Raw genomic sequence first — 26,919 nt, 5'->3', positions numbered from 1 at the left:
TGAAAACCTTAATTCCAATGGGAAGGAGAAAGAGAATTAGAAGAGAACAATGTTGAAGGAGTTATGTTTTATTGTTTGATTTTTTTTTAAGATGAAATGATTTGAGCTCATCCTCAGACTATGGGGAAGAAGTAAGCAGAATCAAAGAGCTTCAGAACTCAGGAATTAGCATAATAAGTGACGGACTAACATTCTATTGGAGCATCGTTGATGAGGTTACTAGAAGAAAGAGCATCTCTTCCTTCAACCAAGGAGGGAAGGAAGGAAGTGTTGGTAGAGATGTTTGCAGTTACAGGAGGGAAAAGCTGGATGAACTCAAGCTTTGTAGCCTCAAATTTCTCTATGAAATAGAAGGCAAGATTATGTCTGAGACAGAAAGGAATGGTAGAAGGGGATTTGAGAAAAGTGATAAAGATGTAGAAGGACTGCCAAATAATGCCAAGAGGTGACCTGAAATTGAAAACCATAAATCTCTGACGGCAACTATTCCATAATTATGGTCTTTTCTTTAGAGGGCCATGCAGCCTTGGTGAAGGAGCTACAACCGCAAGCAGATGGTTGGGAATTTCCCAGGGAATTCCATATAAGGAAAACAAATCCAGAACCCCAAAGATACTGGAAAAAATAACAAAATGGTCACCAGAGTCTAGGATGGATGTGGAAGAAAGTAAAACAATGAGGGGCATAGTAGACTGAGAAGGAAAAAAGGGGGGGCCAAGATATGAAGGTTGAAGCAACCCAGTTGGACTGTCCAGATGGTCACTGAAATTACCCATGAGGGTGGCAAGAACTACAGAAGAAGACTAAAATCCTCAATAAATAAAGGGCATTACCAGGGAGTTAAGAAATCACAGCAATGATGAAAGGCAAAAAGTAGTTGAAAAAGATGGCAAACCTCAAAAGAGGAGTTCTTCCATGAGGAAGGGAAACTGAGGCTCTGAAGGAGGTGTGAAGAGTTACTACGGACACTGCCTCTATGTGTGGGAGAACTGCAGTTACAGGATGGACCCTGGGAGAGAAACAAATCTCTAATCGGGGAAATGAAGGAAAGGGTTTTGAAGATACTTGAGGATTAAAAAATGTATTTACAATAGAATGAGAGCAAAAATGGCTGCAAATCTGGTAAGAAAGAATCATGAATAATAAGCTATACAGGAATATAGGGGTAAGAGAGAGGAGTACCATAGGATAGTTAAGTACAGTTAGAGGGTGAGACTTTTGCAAAGCACATTTTGCTGGAGACTCAACATAATGCCTATCAAATTTCCCATAACAAGAAAAACATTCAAGAATACATGGCCTCAGATGGGTCATTAACATCACTATTTACTAGGAGGAAGAAATCAACCCTTAAGTGCTCAGGACTTCATACCCAGGGTGGGAGAATAGAGGCTGTGTGATTGGTGCTAGTGCTCTTATTTTTTGCTCTTGATTTTAAAATAAAAAGGCTTTTCTTTTCTTTTGTAAAAATACCCATAGAAAAGCTTGCTCATTTCAGTTGAATTATGCAGGCAGACTTAGATAAATTAATGATTCATTTCTCAAAATTAATCTTATTTCAAAGTTATGTGGTAATACTGAAACATGGGGTCATCTTATAACATGGTGTAATCTGGGCATAAAACATGGTGGAAGAGATAAGTGGGAGCTAAACTCAAGATCCTGCTCCCCTCACTCCAGGCCTGTGTCCTGTGTACCTGCCTTGGCCCAGAGAAGTTATTCAGCTGCAGTGGGGAGGTCAGGTAGGGAGTACCTAATGCATTGGACCAAGGACAGAACCATTTTCTAATGGGCACGGGGGCATTGTATAAAATAGCAGAGAACCTTCCTAAACACACCAATAATGCAGGGGAATGTATTGTCAACGTGTTTTTTTTTTAATTTAATAATAACTTATTAAATATGTGAAGTATTTTCTTCACATAATCCCAAAGTAAACATCACAAAAGACTAACACCCTACAAATAAATTTATTTTTAATTTCTGTAAAAAATAATTTAAACATCAAGCAATCAATTGGGAAAATAATGTGTTATCACTATTTTTTATCAGCAGCAGTATCACACTGATATGTACCAAGCACTTTGCTAAGTTCTTTATATATTTTTTACTTAGTCCTCACAACATTGAGGTAGGTATTATAATTATAAATATTTTTGTTTTACAAATGAGGAAGTAGGCTCAGAGAGAGATTACTTGCCCCAAAATATGCAGTGCTTAAAAGATAAGGCCAGGATCCAAATGACAGTGTCTGACTCAATCTGCTCTTACTCCTAACCTCACTAAAAAACAAACAAAAAAGTTAGTAACCAGTCCACAAACAAGAATTATAACTGATAAATAATACTTAGCAAGAAAATATTAAATAAGATTCTACTTCCCACCTATCAGACTGGTAAAGAAAATAATACTCAGAGTAGATTAAAAAAAAAAAAAGCAAAACCTATATACAACTGGTGAGAATATAAATTGGTACATTTTTTTCTAAAAGACTATTTCATCAAAAAACTCAGAAGTCTTAAAAATGTAGAAACTTTTATTTATTCACATTGCCAAATTTCCTCCTTATTTCCCTTTGTTCAATGCTCTTTATTCTCAAACTACATTCTTTGCTGTGCCAAACTCACTCTCCGAATGCTTTTAAAGTAAGATACTGATGTTGTACTATAATCCTGTCATCCATTAACTCTGCAATAGTTTTTTATAAATAAACCCGTAAGTCGAAATAATGAGATAAGACTGAGAAATATCAGGAAATATAGTCTATATTAAAGGTACATATATCTGCATAACAGATAATTCTATTCCTTCCTTTACAACAAAACTGACATGAAAGGTTTTTGCCACATTAATCTTTGTGAACTAGAAAAACAAAGTGAAATCCTCTCATCTGTTGAATTGCTTTAACATGTTGTTAATTTAGCTAATTATCCAAAAATAGATAATGACATTTAAAAAGTGGTGCTATTTATACTCTAATTTGGTCAAATATGATAATTTAATTTAAATATATACTTAAAAGCAAAATTATAAAAGACAAATATAAGCTATAACATGAAAAAACATATACTTTATTGTTTCCATAATGTGTTTATTGATTTTTAGAGAGAGAGGAAGGGAGAGGGATAAAGAGATAGAAATATCAATGAGAGAGAACTATCATCCCGAAGGCCTGCCACCTCCTTCTAGAGATCTAACCCGCAACCTGGGCATGTGCCCTGATCAGAAATCCAGCCTCAATCTCTTGATGCCTGGGTCTACACTCAAACACTGAACCACACTGGCTGGGCAAAAATACCTTTATTTTCATACATTTAACCAATACGTGCCTACTCAATACTGTATATTTGTTGAACAGAAAGGTGTTTGTTAAGTATTTTGAAGTATAAATTTTTAACATATTTATATGATAACTAATGAATTCCCTTTTTTCCTCTCCAAGAGCATATTTTTAGTATATGAATTATAAACTAAATTCAAGTCATAGTTATAAAAAATAACTATTTCATAGTAGCATTTGAAAGAAAAATATAAAGTCCACCCTTAATGGATGCACACATGAAGATCTTAGAACCATGCAAGTTCTCTTCACAAATTCTTGCACTTGGAAAATAAATGGCATAATGGTGTGTGTCTTTTGCCTTAAATCCTTTTGATATCAAGAGATGTGTGAATAAATAATCTATGTATAAAGTAATTCACAACTGGCTATCTAAAACAGTTTCTAAAGGAATGCCTAAAGAAGAATACAACAAAATGAAAAATAGATCTAAGAATGATGAGGACATAAGAAACAGCAATCTACACTAATAGAAGAGAAAGATGCAAACTGACTGTACCTTCGCAATGCCCACCAGCCAATCAGGAGAGTATGCAAATTAACCCAACAAAGATGGCAGGTTAATTTGCATATGCAGGCATTCCACACTGCCCCAGCCGCTCTGGGCCTGTGGGCAGCGTGGGAAGGCGGAAAGGTGGCTCCGGCCTGAGCTAAGGCAGCACCAGCAGCCAGGGGAAGAAAGGCCCATTCTTGCACGAATCTTGGTGCATCGGGCCTCTAGTGAATAAATAATGAGGTAAAATTAAATAGTTAAGTCTAAATAGTTAACAATGTGGCTGAAACGCTTAATGCAATTCTCAGGAAACGAACTGTATCAGAGTAGAGGCATAATGAGCAGTATCACAAAAATTCCATATTGGAGGCAGCTTAAGGGCATAGGGCTCAGAGACCAATAAAAAGTACTAAAGTTCTAGTATTGGGAGAAGTGGAAAGAAGTTAGATTTTAATTAATTCCCAACATTAACAAAAAAATACAAGGTCAAATATGTTCCTTAAGTTAAATGGCAAACAGGTAAGAAATAGTATATTTAACTTACAACTTTTTTTAAAAGGGTAAAATTTTAATCAATCCAACCAAATGAGAGAAAAGAACAAGATCACAAAGGGAAAACAAGATGGCAGGAACAATACCAAATATTTATTCTTCATAATAAATGTAAGTAAGCAATTAAATATTAATTTATTTGGCCTCAGATGGGTTGGCTCAGTTGGATGGAGCATCATCCCCTACACCAAACGGTCGCAGGTTTGATTCCTGGTCAGGCACATACCTAGATTTGGGTTTGATCCCAGGTCAGGGGGCCTACAGAAGGCAACCCATTAATGTTTCTTTCTCACAATGATGTTTCTCTTTCTCTCTTTCTCTATCACACTGTCTCTCTCTTACCCATTAATGTTTCCCTCTCACATTGATGTTTCTCTTTCTCTCATTCTCTCTCTCTCTCTCTCTCTCTCTCTCTCTCTCTCTCTCTTTCTCTCTCTCTCTCTTTCTCTCTCTCCCTCCCTTTCTCTTTTCCTCTCTCTAAAATCAATAAACATATCCTTGGGTGAGGATTTATTTTATTCCATTTTTTGAGATTTCAAAATTAGATATAAATAAACTAACATACTCCTTTTTCCTGCATGAAACTATACATTTACATACCTGGCTTTCTAGAAAATTGTGCTATAAGGTATCTGACTAAAGACTAGCTTCAAATTTCTGTCAGAGATGAATCCCAGTTTTCATTAAATGATATGCCAGTGGTGGTGGAAGTTAAGAAGCAATGAAACCGTGTGGAGTTGGCGGTGGAGTGATTCCCTTAAATAGAGACAATCAGAAAAATGTATCCAATTTTAAAGGGTTTTAATACCAGTTCACATAATTTGCAACATATTTTGCTTTGGTCTTATCCATCCTCCTCCTCTCCCACCAAGCAAAACTCAAATCATTATGCTTTCAAAGACAGACTGATGTGTTTGTTTAAGATGAATGTTATCTTTAGACAAAACAGACTTTCTTCCATTTGCCATTTTATGTAGTATTTACACATAACCTCAGTAAAGGAAAAAAAATAAGGGATTAAAAAGACTTCCTCTAAGTAAATATGACAGAGACTGAATACACATCATTATCTCCGGATAAAAAAAAAGACAGAACAACTGGAATCAATGGGCAAAACTCCAACATTAATAGTTACACTTGCCACCTACATGTACAAATATAAAGCATTTATAGTTAAACTTTCTAAAATGGCCTATTTCCAAATGATGAAGACTGGCCTAGTTGTAAAGATAAATTTAAAAATTACGTACTGACTGAAGTGCTACTCTGTCTAGTTGAAAAACAAAACAAAACAATAATCTTAGCTCTTTTCTGCTGAACCTAATATATATTAACTCTTTGAAGAATGTACTTAAGAATAGCACAAAAGCTATGTTTCACTTAAAATTTGTTTTTAATTTATGCTGTTTTGGCTAAAAAGCAGGCACAATTTGATAAGGTAAAACACAACTTCAAGTGAAATATGAATGATATATATTTTCCTGTAATATTTTACTAGTTATAAATTTTAAAGTAGAAACTTAAGATAGCAGTCATTAAAAACAGAATGTGAAAATATTTTAATCTTACTCAGTCATTAATCATGTCACTTTTACCAGATTGCCCTGCTAAATTATTCAAAACTAATTAAAACATTTCTAACCCATAGCTTTCCTGTTTCTGATAATGGTATATAGAACCATTCCATTGACTCTTAGTGAGAAAGGCATATAACATATAAAATACAAAAGCCTTGATTTTTCTGTTACCTAGTCCATGGCTTGTATGGTGGCATCATATATATCAAGAGTCATATGAAATGAAAAAAAAATCTTTTTGGAAAAATTATGCTCAAAGAGAAATATTATTAAATCTAGCAGTAAGAATAAAGTATAAAAGTAAGTTCCTTGCAATCATTTTATAAATGTAAAACATGGTGCCTTTTAAATTTCTAATGTACAAATTTGAAGTATTTTCAAAGAATATAAAAGTTTACTAGTAAACTGGTTACAAAATGAGAATTAATCTAATTACAGTGGGGCCTTGACTTACGAGTGTCCTGACTAATGAGTTTTTCGAGATACGAGCTGTCTCTCGGCTGATTTTTTGCTTTGAATTGCGAGCTAAAATTCGGGTTACGAGCCAGCTTCAGATACCCCACTGCTAGTTAGCGCAGCGAACGTCACAGTGAATGCCACAACATCAGCCCAGCATCACGTGTCTCACTCATTCACTTTAAGCTTTGACATACGAGTAATTTGAGTTACGAGCTCTGCCACGGAATGAATTAAACTCATAAGTCAAGGCCCCACTGTACTTTCAAACTGGGGAATTTCTAAAAGGCAATTTTCTTTTCTTTTTTAGTTATTGCCTTTTGAGAGAGAGAGAGAGAGAGAGAGAGAGAGAGAGAGAGCGAGCATAGATTTGTTTGTCCACTTATTTATGCATTCATTGATTGATTATTGTATGTGCTCTGACCCGGGCTTGAACTCACAACCTTGGCATATCAGGATGATGTTCAACCCAACTGAGCTACAAATTATTTTAAAAATCATAAAAGATTATTTTCTTAAAAACTGGTTACAAAATGTAGATTAGAATTAACCATATGTGAGAATATAATTAAACTGTCTTTATTTTCCAAAAATCTATAGAAGCATATCTATCTATCTATTAATAATAAAAGCATAATATGCTAATTAGACCAAACAGCCAAACTACCTTCCAGACACCCGGGACATGGGCTTCCCTTCCTCTGGCCAGCCACAGGCACCCAGGGCCAGGGCCAGCTTTGCTCGGGCCAGACACAGCCACAGGGGACCGTGGGGCATGCAGCTTGTCCCTCTCCCAGGCTGCAGGCACAGGCACAGCCACTGGCACTGGCACCCAGGATCGTGGGGTGGGTGGCTTGTCCCTCTCCCTGGCCGCAGCCTGGCTGGTCCCCATTCCTCTCTCCCCAGTGTTTAGTGTCTGAGCCGTTACGGCATGATGGCGTGAGAGTGTGACAACCATTTGCATATTTGCTCTTTATTATATAGGACTAGAGGCCTGGTGCACAAAATTTGTGCATGGAGGGGGAGGATGGGGAGAGAGTCCCTCAGCCCGGCCCACGCCCTCTCACAATCTGGGACCCCTCACTCCTAACTGCCCGCCTGCTCGCTCCTTACCACTTGGCTCACCGCTCCTTAGTGCTGCTGCGGAGGTGGGAGAGGCTCCTGCCACTGCAGCTGCACTCGCCAGCCATAAGCCTAGCTTCTGGCTGAGCGGTACTCCCACTGTGGGGGTGCACTAACCACCAGGGGCAGCTCCTGCGTTGAGCGTCTGCCCTCTGGTGGTCAGTGTGCGTAATAGCGACCGGTCATTACAGCTGTTCTGCTGTAATGGTCACTGGGCTTATCCTATCTAATAAAGGAGAAAAATGGTAATTGGCGTACGACGATACCCTTTTCATTGGCTAATCAGGGCTATATGCAAATTAACTGCCAACTATGATTGGCAGTTAACTGCCAACTATGATTGGCAGTTAACTGCCAACAAGATGGCGGCTAATTTGCATATGTAGGCACAATGCAGGGAGGCGAAAGGGAAAGCAGGAAGAAGCCCCCTGCCACTGACAGTGATCGGAAACCCAGGGGGGAGCTAAGAGCTGGGGGGCAGGGCAAAGGCGGCCATGATCGGAGAATCAGGCGCCCCCCAGCCATGATCGGAAAATCAGGCGCCTTTGCCGCCCTGGCCAGTGATAGCAGGAAGTAGGGGTGGAGCCAGCGATGGGAGCTGGGCACGGTCGAAGCTGGCAGTCCCGGGAGCTAGGGGTCCCTAGCCTGGGCCTAAAGCGGAGCCCACGATCGTGGGGCTGATGCAGCTGCGGGTCCCTGCTGCCCAGGCCGGACGCCTAGGCCAGAGGCGTTAGGCCTGGGCAGGGGCGGAGCCTGCAACCGCGGGGAGCTGGGGGTCCCCTGCCCAGGCCTGACGCCTCTGCCGGAGTCCTCAGGCCTGGTCAAGGGGCCGATCCGGTGATTGGTGATCGGAGGGTGATGAGGGTCAACTCCTCTGGCCGAGGCATCAGGCCTGGGTGGGGGGCGGAGCCGGGGATTGGGGGGATATGATGGTCCCCTTGCCCAGGCCTGAAGCCTGGGTCAGAGGCGTCAGGCTTGGGCGGGGGGTGGAACAAGCGATCAGAGGGAGATGGGGGTCCCCTGCCCAGGCATGATTCCTGGGCCAGAGGCCTCAGGCCTGGGCGGGGGCCAGAGCCAGTGATCGGGGGAAGATGGGGGTCCCCTGTCCAAGCCTGACACCTCTGGCGGAAGCGTCAGGCCTGGGCAAGGGGCCGATCAGGCGATCCGAGGGTGATGGGGGTCTACGCCTCTGGCCGAGGCATCAGGCCTGGGCAAGGGGCCGATCCTGCGATTGGAGGGTGATGGGGGTCAACGCCTGAGGGCTCCCAGTATGTGAGAGGGGGCAGGCTGGGCTGAGGGACACTCCCCTCCCCACACACACCCAGTGCACGAATTTCGTGCACCGGGCCCCTAGTGTATATATATAGACTAGAGGCCCGGTGCACAAAAATTTGTGCACTCGGGGGGGGGGGGGAGGGTCCCTTAGCCCGGCCTGTGCCCTCTCGCAGTCTGGGACCCCTCGGGAGATAACGACCAGCTGGCTTAGGCCTGCTACCAGCTGGCAGAGGGCAGGCGCAATCCCTAGGTGCAGCCCCTGGTCAGGCTCAGAGCAGAGCCGATTGGGGAGTTGGGGCATCGCCCTCTATCACCCACAGAGCAGGGCCGATCAGGGGGTTGGGGCGCCGCCACTCTCACACTCAGGGCAGGGCCAATGGGGAGGTTATGGCTCTACCCCGTCACACACAGAGCAGGGCCCGTGGGGGGGGTTGGGGCGCCGCACCCTGTCACACACAGAGCCGCAGGGGGATCAGGGGGTTGGAGAGCTCCACCCTATCAGGCACAGAGCAGGGCCAATCAGGGGGTTGGGGCGCCTTCCCCTGTCACGAACAGCAGGGCGGATAGGGAGGTGTGGCCCCGCCCCCTGTCACACACAGAGCCACAGGGCGATCAGGGGGTTTGGGCGCTGCCCCCTGTCACGCTGATCCCGGTGCCAGGAGGCCTCGCAGCTCCGCTGATCCTGGCGGTGGGAGGCATATTACCCTTTTACTATATAGGATAGAGGCCTGGTGCATGGGTGGGAGCTAGCTGGTTTGCCCTGCAGGGTGTCCTGGATCAGGGTGGGGGTCCCCACTGGGGTGCCTGGCCAGCCTGGATGAGGGGATGATGGCTGTTTGCAGCTGGTCACACACTCTTCAGGGTGGGGGTCCCCACTGGGGTGCCTGGCCAGCCTGGGTGAGGGGATGATGGCTGTTTGCAGCTGGTCACACACTCTTCAGGGTGGGGGTCCCCACTGGGGTGCCTGGCCAGACTGGGTGAGGGGCTGAGGGCTGTTTTCCGGCTGTCGGGTGACTGAAGCTCCCAACTGCTCTTTTTCTTTTTTTTTTTAATTCTGGGCCAGCTTTAGCTCTGACTCCAGCTCTGAGGCCTCTGCTGCTGAAAGCAGGTATCTGGTTTGTTTGTGTTCTATAATCGAAACTCTGTATCAACTCCAGGTCTGAGATCCCAGCTCGATGAAAGCAGGTTTCTGGGGTTTTGTTTAGCTTCTATATTTGTAACTATGTTTCAAACTGCAAGCTCAGAGGCCGGCAAGGCAGGCGGGGAACGTTGGAGTCCTCCGCCACTGAAGCAAGCAAGCCTCATGTTCGCTTTAAGTTGCCTGGCTGCCGGCCGCCATCTTGGCTGGCAGTTAATTTGCATATCGCCCTGATTAGCCAATGGGAAGTGTAGCGGTCGTACACTAATTACCATGTTTCTCTTTTATTAGATAGGGTAATTTACAAATAGCTTGCTCAACTGCAATGTGCAAATTTTTACCTGACTGTGCAATCAATAAACATTTGTGGAATTGAACATGGTTATATTTAACTTCCTAATTGTTACAATGATATTCATTTTGACATTAAAATTTCCCTTCAGTCATTCATTCATTTATAAAAATTTATGTTTTCAACTGAACATCATAATATGTAGTTCTATTTGCCTTCATATCTGACATGACTATATTTGCCAAAGTTCTTAGGGTACATAAAATGCATGTTAGTGTCACACAGAATACTTCTAGGGGGAAAATGATATTTCATCATGAATAAATTTAACATGATTTTAAAATTGGATTAGGAGAAAATTTGTCTTCTTTTATGTATTAGCATATATATTAGAAACTAGTCAATTTTAAGTTCTAGCTACACAATATTTTTCTGCAATTGTGAAAAAATATAAAATCTTATGCTAGAAAAATAAATACATTAGTACATTGCTTCAAATTTAAAAAACCAACAAGTTTCCCATTAAATAATCAAGTCACATATCTAAACATTGTTTTAAAAAATACTGCTAATTAAAAAGACCATGTTAAAAAAAACTGAATAAATTTCTATATAGTATATTTTAAAAGGTAAATATTCAGATAAAATTTAATATAAAGTCAGCCACAAAATACAATAAATTTGAAGAAATTCATAGATAACTATAATGATTACGTTTGAATGAGGTTCAATGCCACTTTCATTCATACAGTAAAAGCATATTTTACTATTAGAACACAAAAACACAGGGAAAAACTAATTTTAACAGAATATTACGGCATAGAAACAAATTTAAATCTAAAATTTTAAAATAATACCCCAAAACTCTATTTTTTGATTGGCTGTAGAGCTACATAATGGCCTTTCATCCATTGTAAATTATTTGGATGAAAGATAATTTATAGACCCATTTTTAAGAAAAATATTATTTTTATAAGTGGAAATATTCTATATTATTTTGGAAATGGCAAAATACATCTCTTTGCAAAACTCAACATCATTTCACTTATCATTCATTCACTTAATAACATTCAACAAACATCACCATATGCTATTGTGTGAAAATATAATGTTGACTAAATATGTCTTTAATATATGTCAATTAAATAATCTTTAATTTCAACAAAACCAGAAAAATACAACTAGAATAGATTACTAATTTGCAACATTTGAATACTAGATAGGCCATCTAGCCATTTATGTTCTTAATTAAAAAACTGCATTTGAATCTCTAAAACATATATATATATAATTTCACTAAAAGATTAGTGGTCATCAAGTGAATATTTTCTTTAAATTTCCTATTCAGGGAAATTCATGAAAAATCAGAAGAATCTCTTGTAAAATGTTATTTCCTATAAGACAGTTCTATAATACAAAAGACAGGACCAATATTTATTGAGACATAAAGAGAACTAAAAAGTCATTGTCATTTGAAACTATTTTAAAAGAACTATTTTTTTTTTCTTTTTGAGGCAGGCAGGGACCAGAGAACATGGGAGCTTAAAAACCTTGTGTAGGAGTCGATTTATCCTGAGGGAAATGGGAAACAATTGGAGAAATTTCAGCAGGGGTGTGATATGAATAAATTTTCATTTTTATTTATTTATTTTTTTAATCTTTATTGTTGAAAGTATTACATATGTCACCTTGTTCCTCCCATTAACCCCTCCTAGCCCACTCTCACCTCCTGCCCTTAGCCTTCATCACTCTATTGTCTGTGTTGATGGGTTATGTATATATGCATACAACTTCTTTGGTTGATCTCTTCCCTCTCACCCTCCCTCCACCATCTCCCCTCTGAGATTCCACAGTCTTTTCCATGCTTCTATGTCTCTGGATCTATTTTGTTCATCAGTTTATTTTGTTCATTAGATTCCACGTATGAGTGAGACCATGTGATACTTGTCTTTCTCTGACTGGCTTATTTTGTTTAGCATAATATTCTTCAGGTCCCTCCATGCTGTCTCAAAGGGTAAGAGATCCTTTCTTTTCTTTCTTTATTTTTTTTAAAGAGATCCTTCTTTTTTACTGCTGCATATTCATGGTATAAATGTTCCACAGCTTTTTTTATCCACTCACCTACTGATGGGCACTTGGGCTATTTTCAGATCTTAACTATTGTAAATTGCGCTGCTATGAACATTGGGGTACATATATTCTTTCTGATTGGTGCTTCGGGTTTTCTTAGCATATATTCCCAGATGTAGGATCACTGGGTCAAATGACAGTTCCATACTGTTTTCCATAGTGGCTGCACCAGTCTGCATTCCCACCAGCAGTGTACTAGGGTTCCCTATTCTCCACATCCTTGCCAGCACTTGTCATTTGTTGATCATAGCCATTCTGATATGTATGAGCTGATACCTCATTGTCATTTTAATTTGCATCTCTCGGATGATTAGTGACTTTGAGCATTTTTTCATATGTCTCTTGGCCATCTGTATGTCCACTTTGGAGAAGTGTCCATTTAGGTCCTTTGTCCATTTTTTAATTGGATTGTTTTCCTTTTGTTAAATTGTATGAGTTCCTTATATACTTTAGATATTAACCCTTTATCAGATGTATCATTGGTAAATTATAACTTTTAAGTTCTGAAGTTGCTGCATATGGTCTCATGCTCCAAGAACTTGGAAACAAAGTCTTAGGCATTGTACCTGTAGTTTGTTTTACAGGCCCAATGGCAAAGCTCTCTTTTATATGCATGGATGAGTGGATGAATGGATGAAGTTGAAGCCAATAAATGTTATGTTATATAACGTCTCACTGGCCAGGACATCCCTATTTTGATATGGAAAACTCAAGTTAACTTAAACTTATGAAGCTAAACGCTCAATTTGTCTATTTCCTTCATTCTTATTCAGTGCTCAACAGAGCAACTTTCTGGTTATGATCTGACTCCCCATGTAGGTTGGCCTTTAGGATGATAATATACTATAGTAAGGGAAATTCGGTCCTAATATGAATGATTTATTTTTGCAAATTGATAAAGTGAGCTCTTATAGTAATTTTGAAATATAACTTCCCTACTTATAAAGAAGACACTGGTAAGTGTGCTGAGCCATTGAAAATTATATTTTTCATCATGAGCAAATACACTGGCATTCTAGTTTCATCCATCTGTCTTTTGGTTTGTTAATATGGGTCCCTCCCTGAGAGATACTGAAACATCTAGGTTTCTGACTCTGAAAGTTTAAGAACAGATAGTGGAACAAAGAAAAGTCACCAAAGCAATTAATGCTATCTTTTGAGACCTCTTGGGAAACTGCCAGAAACTTTATCAATAGCTTACTAATGGCCACATTGTAGTCATATATAAATCTGTATTATACTCTGTATTTTCAAGGCATGTTTATAATTATATTATTATGTTAAGTTTGAGTGGAAAACATTATAACTTTTACTATATAACAGTTATTAAATACTAGAGGCCTGGTGCACGAAATTCATTCATGGGTAGGGTCCCTAGGCCTGGCCAGCAATCAGGGCTGATCAGGGCCTTCCGGCTGCCAGCCACGGCCTTCCTTCATTCCACGCCATCCCCTGGTGGTCAGAGCACGTCATAGTGGGTGATCGAACTCCCAGTTGAACTCGCAAGGGGACGCTTTGCATATTAGCCTTTTAGATAGATAGATAGATAGATAGATAGATAGATAGATAGATAGATATATAGATAGATAGATGATAGATAGTAATAATAGAAAAATAAAAGGCTAATAATAGAAAAATTAAAGTAAAAACAAATTTGCTCATTGAAAGAAATGTCTTATGATCTAATAAAAAGGACATAATGTTTGCAACTTAGAAATGTGAAGTCCAATACCAGATTGGCCATTTACAAGCTATGTGGCCTTAAGTGAGTCTCTTAGCCTTTTTCTATCTCAGTTCCTTTCTATCTCAGTTCCTGGTAAAAATAACCCTGTGTACCTTACTAAGTTTTTTGTGAGTCTCAAACTTAGTAAGATTCATTAAAGCACTTTTTAAACAATAAAGCATTATACAAATATTTTCATCACTATATATCCATTAATATCATCTCTGAAGTTAGGGTACCAAAAATGTGATTATAAAGGAACTGGACCCCACTTTAAAAATATAATCACTCTAATTTTGTAAATATTTTTACTAAATAATTGATCTAAGCACATGGTATTCTAATGTTGTAGAATCAATTATTGGCTCCTATTCTTTTCCCCTTCCTACCTTTATATTCTTTACCATGAGATTCAGCAGTTCTTTCTTTTACTCTGAGCTTGGCCCTGGCACTCGCTTGGCCAATGGGATACTAGCAGACCAGACCTGATGCAAAGACAGACTTGCAGAGTTGGACTTACACTTTTCTCTTTTATCATCAATGACGAGACTCACAGAGCAGACCTGGACCCAACCTGGGACCAGCCTATGTCAGCCAACTCCCAACCAACCCACAGACATGTGTACATGAATAAATTATTATTGTTTTAACTAACCACTGTTTTTTTATTTGAGAGGGAGGGAGGGGAGAGAAGGAGGGAGGGAGGGAGAGAGAGAGAGAGAGAGAGAGAGAGAGAGAGAGAGATGGATTTGTTGTACCACTTATTTATGCATTCATTGGTTGATTCTTTTATGTGCCTGACAGGGGATCAAACCCACAACCTTGGCATATCAGGATGATGCTCTTACCAACTGAGCTACCAAGCAAGGGCTAAGTCATCGTTTTTTGTAATAATCACTGATAGGCTTGGTGATTACATAGAATATAATCTATATCTATAAAAGCCTAAGCGACCATTATGACCGAACAACCGGATGACCAGCTGATAGCTATGACACACACTGACCACCAATCCAGGAGCTGCCCCCTGGTGGTCAGTGCGCTCCAACAACCAACCTCCCATAGTCTCTCAGCCAACCTCCTGAGGTCCCTCCCCGCTGCCCCAACCTGCTGCCAGTCAGCCCCAATCAGCCCCGATCGCCCACCAGGCCAAGAGACCCCACCCGTGCACGAATTCATGCACTGGGCCTCTAGTATACTATATTTGTATGATCCTTAGTTTAAAGAACCATCTTCAGGTTAGATAACATAATCCCTAGCCATTAATTTTATCATTTATCCAAAAATAATCAATGAGTACCAATATTTTCCAGGGAGTATTCTAGGTCCTGAGTTAGTCAGGTTATGTAACATTTGCTGCCATAATAAACATGGCACAATCTCAGTGGCTTATTACAATAAATGTTTATTTCTCTCTCTATAAAACCCAAATAAGGTATTTTTTGATGAAGGGCTCTCTGGAGTGGGTCTCTTCCAAGTATGACTCAGGATCCAGACTTCTTCCATATTTTGATGCCATCATGTTCAATGTGTACCTCTAATGTAAACTCAGAAGATGAAGAGAAATGTGGGGAAGTGCATTGGATACTTAATCCCATTCACCCAGAAATGACATAAACGCCACTGGGAGATTTCGTTATATGTCCTCTCAGAGATGCAAAAAGGTTGGAAATTATAATCCCTGGCCACTAGCCACTTCCCAACAACTCTATACTATGAAAAGGGAGAATAAATCTGTGTTCGTTAGTTAAGCATTTCTATCACAATTGGGGAGTAGAACAGATCAAGATTCCCAAACTCATGGAATTCTTATTTATTGACTATTTATAATCAGATACCAAAATTATAAAGATGAGTAAGACATAGTTCTTCCCTTCAAGAAACTCACAGACTTGGAAAGAAAGAAGAAATCCACACAAATAATTATAGTGGGTGATAAATGCCATAAAAAGCAGTAAGGGCACATTCTTTGACCACCAAACAACGAAACTGAAAATTAGAGAAAAGTAGAAAAATTTGGACACTTTCCTAAATAATCATATGTTCAAAAGAAAATCAAAACTGCAACTATTTAAAATATAATACTAGGATTCAGCTAAAGATTTAATGAAAGAAAAGTCATAGCTTTAAATGTTCTAATTCTAAATTTAAAAGGAAAAAATACAAATGTAAGTATGTTACGTAATGGTGTATATGAAATCCGAGAAAACTAATTGATAATTATTAGAAGTAAGGAGAAACTTCATTTAAATCTATCTGACCCAAAACCTCTGCACTTAGCCACCATGCCTTGCTGCTTCCTGGTCTTTAAATTAGTTTATGAAAAGAGATGAAGGGCTTTGTTCCCTCTACTTGTTTCTACACAATCCAGTAAGACTGTTATCGAAAAGGTTGCCTGATTTTTCAGGCCAACCTTGAATAGGATCCAGTAAAATAATAAGTGAATGAATGAATGTGAAGAAGAGAACAGTATTCGAAAACATTTGCTATTCTTCAAAGTTAATCTCTTTTAATGATAATGAAATGTGAACTGTCACTCCTTATTAAAAGGTATAGGAAAACTACACACTAATCATTAGCATTATTAAGCCATTCTCTTAAAAGTTGAAGGAAAACAAGTGATATGGTTTGAATAAAGTAAAGAAAGATGAATTTGTCAAAATCTAAAATATATTAGCTTATGTTCAAATATCAAGATTTAATTCACCATCTGGATCTAAATTTAACCTTGTTAGCCCTTCTCAGCTAAAAATGCTAAGAAACCCAGTGAATTTATATAATGGACCAACTAGCTATAAAATTCCATGAGAGAAGAAATTTATCTACCCTGTTCACAGCTATAATCACTGCATCTGGCAAATAGTATTCCTTAATAAATACATGTTGAATTAATGAACAGTCATTTCAATTAGTGAATGATGCCCAAAGATTTCAATATTCTCATAAAGATTTATATTTACTTGTTCTTCCATGTTATGAGGCATCCACAATTAAATTTAAAATGACAACATTGATTTGCAGCAATTAAAAAGTGTTGTCAACATGTTCTCACACTTATTAAGATCTGAAAATGTTTTCCTTATAAACATTTCTTGAGAAAGGTTCACTATGTTAGATAGATTGTCTCATTTACTTATAAACTTTCAAAACTCTAGTTTGTGCTACATTCAAATTCCTTGCTTCCCTTCCACTTAGTGGCCAGCATTATCAGCCTACTTTATTTGACACTACCCTTATGCTTTTGCCTCAAGCTTTAACTGATTATATTCTTTGATTTCCTTACCCTAGTGTAGATTCCTTTTTAACTGCAGATCTTAAAAGCGACATTGGCTGCTTTTTGTTCCTTGGAGTTTTTTTTCCCCTTCAGGATAATTACATTCTGTTGTGCCTTTTATTATGGTGTCTTTTAGGATCTTCTAACCTTGTACACTCTTGGGCTCTATTTAATAGTGAACTCCCTCCTCCACTCTCCACACTAAACCATGCTCATTAGGTTTCTTAATCCTCCATAATTTGCTTTCATGAAATTTTATACCTTCCCGTTGGTATGTTCTATGAATCCATTTCCTTAGCCTACCTACTGCAAGCAGCCCAGAATCAACAGCACTAAACAAGCTTATTCACCAGCCAACATGGCCCTATTCTGTACTATGCGTATGTCCACCACATACTCCGCAAAGTCATGTTGGCTCGGGGCAGGGGTGGGGGTGGAAGGGAATCTTTGTTTTGAATGTTTATGGACCATGAAACTATACCATTTAACTTGGTCTTTCATTTTCTCATCCAAACATTGCCTGAGAAGGTTGGGACCACAGAATGAGACACTGGGTTAACCTGAATATACAGTTATAGACTCCAGCTTTTTCTTGGTCAGAAAGCTATTCTATTTTAACGGAACAGAAATAACAATATCCTGATGTTATGTAGTGACTAGTAAATTCCAACTATATCTTTTGTCTCACACTCAGAATTCAGAAGAGAAAAACATCTTTTTTCAGTTATTCGGCAAGAGCTCTGCTTTTCCAAATGGGTTGTTTTTCAAAGACATATGCATGTTCTTGAAATCTGACTACACAGCCGACTCTGGTCATTTCAGCAGTTCGTCCTCCGCTTTCTCTTCCATTCTACTCATCCCTAGCACCTTTGCTGATGGGGATGTTTTTTTGTTTTTAACTTCCTAGGGGCTTCAGTTAAATTATTTTTAAAAAATCACACAAAAAACTTGTTAGTGAATTGAAAGAGTTAATGAAATTTCCAAAGGTGCATAGCTTCTTCAAGCAAAGTTTGCACTTCAACCCTGGGCAAGTTAACTTGTGATCCTCCCCAACCAAATGACAGAAAGCAAAGCCAGTAAGTTATTTAATTGGTTTGCATCCACACACTGACCTCCACGGCTCTGTTTACATAGCGTATCATGCAATATGCACCACAGTTCTCTGCTGCTTTCAAAAGCATGTTTCTCCTGAGATTTGATATATGGCTTTTATGTTTAATCACTACATTAAACTCAATGCTCTGCTTCCTCCAGCATCAACTAACTTCCCTTCTTGGGAGGTGGAGAAAGAGGACAGCTTCTTGCTACTTCTGAACATAAAAGGAAGTCTGTTTTATTCTATTAGTAAAATCACCAACTACACACACTCGTAGGCAAGCAACACTAATACATCAACTGGGAAACAGTATTAAAATGGGAACCTTTTAAAAACTCCTTTAAAATGATTGCTCTCAACTGGCGAAGCTGAAATCTTCAGACACGAATGAGTTATACTAAACCAACAGAAATGGAGTTCAATCAGTATAACTCAGGATACAGAGGACACAGCTAGATGGCAGCTAAAATTTAAATCAAATTAATCAAGGATAGAACATTCATTGGGTTCTCAAGTCAGAAAATCTCTGCCTTTTGGTTGAGGCTTTCTTAAACTTCACCACAAATAGAACTTTCCTCTATTTATTTGTTTGTTTATTAAATATTTTTATTGATTTTTTTTTTAGAACGAGAAAGGAAGAAAGAAACATTGATGTGAGAGCAAAACATTGATCGGCATCCCATGCACCAAAAGGCTGCTGGTTCAATTTCTGGGCCCAGAAATTGAACCAGCAACCTTTCAATGCATGCAATGCCACCCAACTGAGACACACCAGCCAGAGCAAACTTTCATCTCAGCGGTTCTCAACCTGTGGGTCGCGAATAATGAAAATACATCCTGCGTATCAGATATTTACATTACGATTCATAACAGTAGCAAAATTAGTTATGAAGTAGCAACGAAAATAATTTTATGGTTGGGGGTCACCACAACATGAGGAACTGTATTAAAGGGTCGCAGCATTAGGAAGGTTGAGAACAACTGCCTGAATGTGTACATGGTAATACCACAATCCTTCCATAAGAATTTGTATGTGACCCAAATTTCAGAGATAGATAAAAACCTCAAAAAATGAACAGTCTCTTTCAATAAATGAAGACAATCTAAAATTTCCAGGTTTTAAAAATAACATGAAATGTATGTATTTTACTTTAAAATATTTCAAGCAAAAAAAAAAAAAGAAAGAAAAGAAAAAAGAAAAGTGAAACAAATACGGCAAATTATTAAAAACTAGAGGCCCGGTGCACGAAAATTCATACACTCAGGGGAGGGAGGTGTCCTTCAGTCAGAACTGTGACCTCTCACAGTCCAGGAGCCCTTGGAAGATGTCCAACTGACTGCTTAGGCCTGTTCCCCTCCCCCCGGGAGAAAGCCTAAACCATCACTGTCCCCTCCCTCTGCCCGCTGGCACCCACCTTGGCTGGCCTGATGCCGCCCGCTCTCGGGCCCCACCCCCCCACCGACCAGTCATTCCATCGTTGAGTCAATTTGCATATTAGGCTTTTATTATATAGGATAGTAAAATCTTGATGAGGGATATATACATGCTTATTATACTACTAGGGGCCCGGTGCACATAATTCGTGCACTGGGGGGGGGAGTGTCCCTCAGCCCAGCCTGCCCCCCCTCACATACTGGGAGCCCTCAGGCGTTGACCCCCATCACCCTCCAATCGCAGGATCAGCCCCTTGCCCAGGTCTGACGCCTCTGACAGAGGTATCAGGCCTGGGCAGGGGACCCTCATTTCCCCCCATCACTGGTTCTGCCCCCAGCCCAGGCCTGATGCCTCTGGCCCAGGCGTCAGGCCTGGGCAGAGGACCCCCAGCCCCCTCCGATTGCTGGCTCTGCCCCTTGCCCAGGCCTGATGGCTCGGCCAGAGGTGTAGACCCCCATCACCCTCCGATCATCTGATCGGCCCCTTGCCCAGGCCTGACGCCTCTGCCAGAGGTGTCAGGCTTGGACAGGGGACCCCCATCTCCCCCCGATCACTGGCTCTGACCCCCGCCCAGGCCTGAGGCCTCTGGCCCAGGAATCATGCCTGGGCAGGGGACCCCCATCTCCCTCTGATCGCTTGCTCCACCCCCTCCCAAGCCTGACACCTCTGACCCAGGCTTCAGGCCTGGGCAAGGGGACCATCATATCCCCCCAATCCCCGGCTCCGCCCCCCACCCAGGCCTGATGCCTCTGGCCAGAGGAGTTGACCCTCATCACCCTCCGATCACCAATCACCAGATCGGCCCCTTGACCAGGCCTGAGGCCTCCGGCAGAGGTGTCAGGCCTGGGCAGGGGACCCCCAGCTCCCCTCAGTTGCAGGCTCCACCCCTGCCCATGCCTAACGCCTCTGGCCGAGACATTAGGCCTGGGCAGGGGACTCCCAGCTCCCCGCGATCTCCCACTCTGCCCCTGCCCAGGCCTAACACCTCTGGCTGAGGCATTAGGCCTGGGCAGGGGACCCCCATCTCCCCGCGGTTGCAGGCTCCGCCCCTGCCCAAGCCTAATGCCTCTGGCAGAGGCGTCCGGCCCGGGCAGCGGGGACCCGCAGCGGCAGCAGCACTGCGATCTCCCGCTCTGCCCCTGCCCAGGCCTAACGCCTCTGGCCGAAGCATTAGGCCTGGGCAGGGGACCCCCAGCTCCCCGCGGTTGCAGGCTCCGCCCCTGCCCAGGACTAACGCCTCTGGCCTAGGTGTCCGGCCCGGGCAGCGGGGACCCGCAGTGGCAGTGGGGGGCGCCGCCCCTGCCCCTGCAGGACGCCTCTGGCTGAGGCGTCCGACCCAGGCAGCAGGAACCCGCAGCTGCAGCGGCCCCGCGATCGTGGGCTCCGCTTTAGGCCCAGGCAAGGGACCCCTAGCTCCCGGGACTGCCAGCTTCGACCGTGCCCAGCTCCCATCGCTGGCTCCACCCCTACTTCCTGCTATCACTGGCCAGGGCGGTAAAGGCCCTGATTCTCCGATCATGGCTGGGGGGCAGCTCTTAGCTCCCCGCTGGGTTTCCAATCACTGTCAGTGGCAGGGGGCTTCTTCCTGCTTTCCCTTTCGCCTCCCTGCATTGTGCCTACATATGCAAATTAACCGCCATCTTTGTTGGCAGTTAACTGCCATCTTAGTTGGCAGTTAATTTGCATATAGCCCTGATTAGCCAATGAAAAGGGTAGCGTCGTACGCCAATTACCATTTTTCTCTTTTATTAGTGTAGATACCATGGCTACTTTTATATATAATTCATATTCTTCATTATAAAATTTTTTGAAACTTAAAAAAAATTATCTATGGGTTGCTTTTGAAGAAAAAAAGGACACAATTTTAATACGAAAAATTTAAATCATTCTCTAGGTTGACCATTTTGGTATATAGTCAACAACTGACATTTTTCATCAGGTGTTGACAATGAAAACTTTCCTTCCTTCCTCTTGAATCTGACTCCACAGCCTGAAACTCATTTACACAAACTGCAAGTGTGCAGTAAGCTCTGCATAAGTTGGATTCTTTACTTGAAAAGAAAAAAGGTTATGTGTGTGTGTATAATTTTACTTTGAAATACTTTATGGCTAGTCATTGACCATAGTATTTGTTTTTAAGGGATTTTTTTCCTTAGTAAGATGGCATATTCCTTCATTTAAAAATCTTTGTCAAGAACACTGTTACAGCTGTATAGAACATTAAACAGAGTTAGTTTACTTTCTGCATTTGATGAACAATAGAGAATCTGAACCTATTAAAGTCATACATTTAATTGTTCCAATATGCTACCTTATTTCTAACCAAAATTTGCATGATATAGAATGCCAAAGACTGCATTTCTAATTTTCTTTGTCATGATTCCCTCATTTGATAGTAAGCTAAAAGAGTTTATAAGAAAAAAAAAATTATCTGTTTCTTAATTTGAAACCATCTAAATTCTTTCCAAAATGTATTTAAAATCAAAATTAAGAAAACACACACGCACACAAATAAACTTTTAATCAGTATTTCCCATAAGATTTTTCAGAGTACAGGACTTTATAAGTTTTCAAAGACATGCAGATGTTGTCCATGATAGACAGTTAAAAAAAAAGTAGGACTTGAAAAAATAAGACTCATGAACAAAATCTTTGGTCACAAGAGTGAAAGATGTATGTCTGTACAGATGTTATAACTATTTTCAGAATAAATACCAACCTTCACTACAGGAATTTAGCAGCACACTTAAATGTGGATTTGAAAATTTAACATAAATTTTCTGACTTTGACAATAGCTGCCTAATATTTCAGTTTTGTACACCATTTCCAGGTTTTACCTTCAAAATGAATCTGGTGGACTTTTTCATTTTTAATAGCTATATTCCAGATCCTGGATCTTAAAACCTGTTTCTGACTTGATATTTAGGGAATTAAATCAGATTATAACACCCAGTGGGCTCTTAAAAAAATTTTTGGTAACTGATTGGCAATGATAAAAGACATGCAGTTCTATGTAAAAATTCATTCTTCGTCAATTTTATTCATTTATTTTTATTATACTTGAAGATTTTATTTTTTAAATATATTTTTATTGGTTTTAGAGAGGAAGGGAGAGGGAGAGAGAGAGATAGAAACATCAATGATGACAGAGAATCAGTGATCAGCTGTCTCCTGCACAGCAGCCCCTATTGGGGATTGAGCCCACAACCGGGCATGTGCTCTGACTGGGAATGAAATCGTGACCTCCTGGTTCATAGGTCAGTGCTCAACCATGGAGATACACTAGCCAGGCTTAAAGACTTTAACTAGTAAAAATGACAAAGATTTTTCACCCTATTTTGAATCACCTCTTATAAATCAATATAAAAGTAAAATAGTTGATATAACCCACTGGGCCTTTAATCTCCTCATAGTCAATACTATAAACCAGAAATGCTTATCTTATACTATCAATGTCACACGTTACTCAAAAGCCCAAGAACACACAGATGGAAAGATTTCTGGAATCATAGTTATCAAATTGGGTGAAATTGTGAACTCAAATGTCCAGACTTCATACTTAAAAGAGTCTCACCAAATTGGGGATTTTACAATAAAAGGAAGAATGAGCTTTTGAAAAAAATGAGTATGTTGGCTCCTTGTAACCACTATCACACACACACACACACACACACACACACACACACAGTGGCCAGATTATTATGACCACCTGACTTGTAGGCAAATTAGCCGTACACTGCATTGTATGGAATATGAAAGCTGAAGGCCTGTTCGAACACCTTTGCTGTCTGCAGTTACCAAGATCAAACGTCTCCAATTTGCACAGGAACACAAGGATTGATTGGACAGTCGAGCATTGGAAAAAAGTCATGTGGTCCGATGAATCACGTTACCAGTTGCATCATGCAGATGGCAGAGTGAGAATTTGGCGGAAACAGCATGAAAGCATGCACCCCACATGAATGAGTACAACCCTTCAAGCTGGTGGGGACAGTGTTATGGTTTGGGGTATGTGTTCCTGGCATGATTTGGACCCTTGAATTCATGTGGAATGTCTGAATAGCACAACATACCTAAGTATCGTTGCTGATCAAGTTCATCCTATCATGTTGATGGCGTATCCCAATGGAGATGGCTTCTTCCAACAAGACAATGCGCCATGCCACAGTGCTCCTATTGTGCAGGAGTGGTTTCAAGAACATGAGGGAGCCCTAACCGGTTTGGCTCAGTGGATAGAGCATCAGCCTGTGGACTGAAGGGTCCTGGGTTCGATTCCTGTCGAGGGCATGTACCTTGGTTGCAGGCACATCCCCAGTAGGGGGTGTGCAGGAGGCAGCTGATTGATGTTTCTCTCTCATCGATGTTTCTAACTCTCTATCCCTCTCCCTTCCTCTCTGTAAAAAATCAATAAAATATATATAAAAAAAAGAACATGAGGGAGACTTTACCTTGCTTAGGTGGCCCCCACAATCACCAGATCTCAATCCAATTGAGCATTTGTGGAACGAAGTTAAAAGAGCCATCAGGCAGTTGGTTCCACAACCATCAAATCTCACAGAACTGGACAGTGCTATTCATCAGGCATGGTGTCAGATTCCTCACATCACCTTTCAACATCTCATGGAGTCAATGCCAAGAAGAATCGCTGCATTATTGAAGGCAAAAGGTGGCCCAACAAAGTACTGATGGGGTGGTCATAATAATCTGGCCACTCAGTGTGTGTATATGTGTGTGTGTGTGTGTGTGTGTGTGTGTGTGTGTGTGTGTGTGTGTATATATATGCCGGAAGCCGGTCCATCCTTGCTGCTTGACACAGTCGCTGCAGGAAAGAAACATCTGCACAGCATATGTTTCAAGGGACCTGGCGTATATAGCATACTGTTCTTAATATGTTTGCTCCCCTTAGCGCTGTGTGTTTTAACCAAGGTCACCTCTCCGAGAAAGGTTGTTTCCCCAGGTAGGAATTTTTCCCTGAAGTCAGGGAGGGGATGCCTCTCCTAGAAAGGTTGTTTCCCCAGGTAGGAATTTTTCCCTGAAGTCAGGGAGGGGATGAAACTCCTTAACTAAGTGCCAGGCGGTGAGTTAATCACTACAAACAATCATGCTTAAGCTACATAATCTTTACTCCCTGGAATTGAGATAAGAAACGCCCTAACCTTTGTAATAGAGATTGATAGGATTGAATCAACTGGTATAAATACAGATGTAACAAGACAGCAAGACACAGAACTTAGAACACAGAACCTACATGGAGCCTGAAGACAGAAGAACTTCGCTGGAGAGAACATGGCAAAAGATCCTGGACTGAACCTGACTATAGAACATGGCAAGAGAACCTGACTAGAACCTGGTGACTGGACCTGGCTGGAGAACCTGTACCGAACCTGGCTGGAGATCTCAGACAGAACCTGGCTGGAGAACCTAGCAAGAGAACATGGACACAGAACTTGGCTGGAGATTGTGGCTAGAGATCCTGGCAAGGCTGCTGATCAACTGAACGCTGTCTCCGTGTCATTCCTTCTTCGCCGACTCCGTCCACACCTTTGCGGACCCCTGGACCCGCTGGGGTTGGACCCCAGCACTAATAAAAGAGAAACATGGTAATTGGCGTATGACCGCTACCCTTTTCATTGGCTAATCAGGGAGATATGCAAATTAACTGTCAGCCAAGATGGCGGCCGGCAGCCAGGCAGCTTGAAACTAACATGAGGCTTGCTTGCTTCAGTGACGGAGGAAACCAACGTTCCCCACCTGCGGCTGCAGGCCTCTGAGCGGGCAGTTTAAGAAACATTGTAACAAATACCGCCGGACTTCAGCCAGCAGATTCGCAACATTGTAAGCAAAGGCCAGAAACCTACTTTCAGCACGGAGGCCTAAGAGCTGGAGCCAAGCCTCAAGCTAAAGCTGGCCCAGAATAAAAAAAAAAAAAGAAAGAAAGAAAAGGAGCGGTTGGGAACTTCAGTCACTCCCAGCCTGAAAACAGCCCTCAGCTCCTCACCCAGACTGGCCAGGCACCCCAGTGGGGACCCCCACCCTGATCCAGGACACCCTTCAGGGCAAACCAGCTGGCCCCACCCATGCACCAGGCCTCTATCCTATATAGTAAAAGGGTAATATGCCTCCAAGCACTGGGATCAGCGGAGCCGAGAGGCCTCCTGGCACCGGGATCAGCGTGACAGGGGGCAGCGCCCAAACCCCCTGATTGCCCTGCGGCTCTGTGTGTGACAGGGGGCGGGGCCCCAACCCCCTGAGCAGCCCTGCTCTGTGCCTGATAGGGGGAGCTCCCCAACCCCCCCCCACGGGCCCTTCTCTGTGTGTGATGGGGTAGAGCCATACCTCCCCATCGGCCCTGCCCTGAGTGTGAGAGTGGCAGCGCCCCAAACCCCTGATTGGCCCTGCTCTGTGCGTGACGGGGGCAGTGCCCCAACCCTCTGATTGGCCCTGCTCTGTGCGTGACAGGGGGTGGCGCCGCAACCTCCCCATCAACCCTGCCTTGAGTGTGACAGGGGACGGTGCCCCAACCCCCCAATTGGCCCTACCCTGAGCGTGACTGAGGGTGGTATCGCAACCTCCCGATCAGCCCTGCTCTGTGCATGACAGGGGGCGGCGCCCCAACTCCCCAATCGGCCCTGCTCTGAGCCCGACCAGGGGCTGCACCTAGGGATTGGGCCTGCCCTCTGCCACTCGGGAGCAGGCCTAAGCCAGCAGATCATTATCTCCCAAGGGGTCCCAGGCTGTGAGAGGGCACAGGCCGGGCTGAGGGACCCCCCTCCCCCTCGAGTGCACAAATTTTTGTGCACCGGACCTCTAGAATATATATATATATATATCCAACATTAAAAGGCTGTTAAATCGCGTTGTTTAACCATATCTTCAGAAAAGAATCACTTCTACTGTTGTGGTAAACAACCTGCTTCCCTATTTATAATGGTCTGGCTCTCTAGCAACTTCAGCATGAAATTATAGCTAATTTGCCTACAAATGTCAGGTGGTCATAATAATCTGGCCACTCAGT

The 26,919-nt window shown here is 41.8% G+C and overlaps 1 protein-coding gene across 3 annotated transcripts in view; it reads right to left on the bottom strand.

The window, feature by feature from the left end:
• Nucleotides 1-26,919, bottom strand: part of MSRB3 (methionine sulfoxide reductase B3) — a 184,773-nt gene that overhangs the window by 53,484 nt on the left and 104,370 nt on the right. The gene's annotated exons all lie outside the window — the stretch shown is intronic.

The sequence above is a fragment of the Myotis daubentonii genome, chromosome 2, assembly GCF_963259705.1.
Source record: "Myotis daubentonii chromosome 2, mMyoDau2.1, whole genome shotgun sequence".
NCBI lineage: Eukaryota > Metazoa > Chordata > Mammalia > Chiroptera > Vespertilionidae > Myotis > Myotis daubentonii.
Note: the sequence above shows the minus strand (reverse complement) of the source record. Positions and strands in the feature narration are given on the sequence as shown.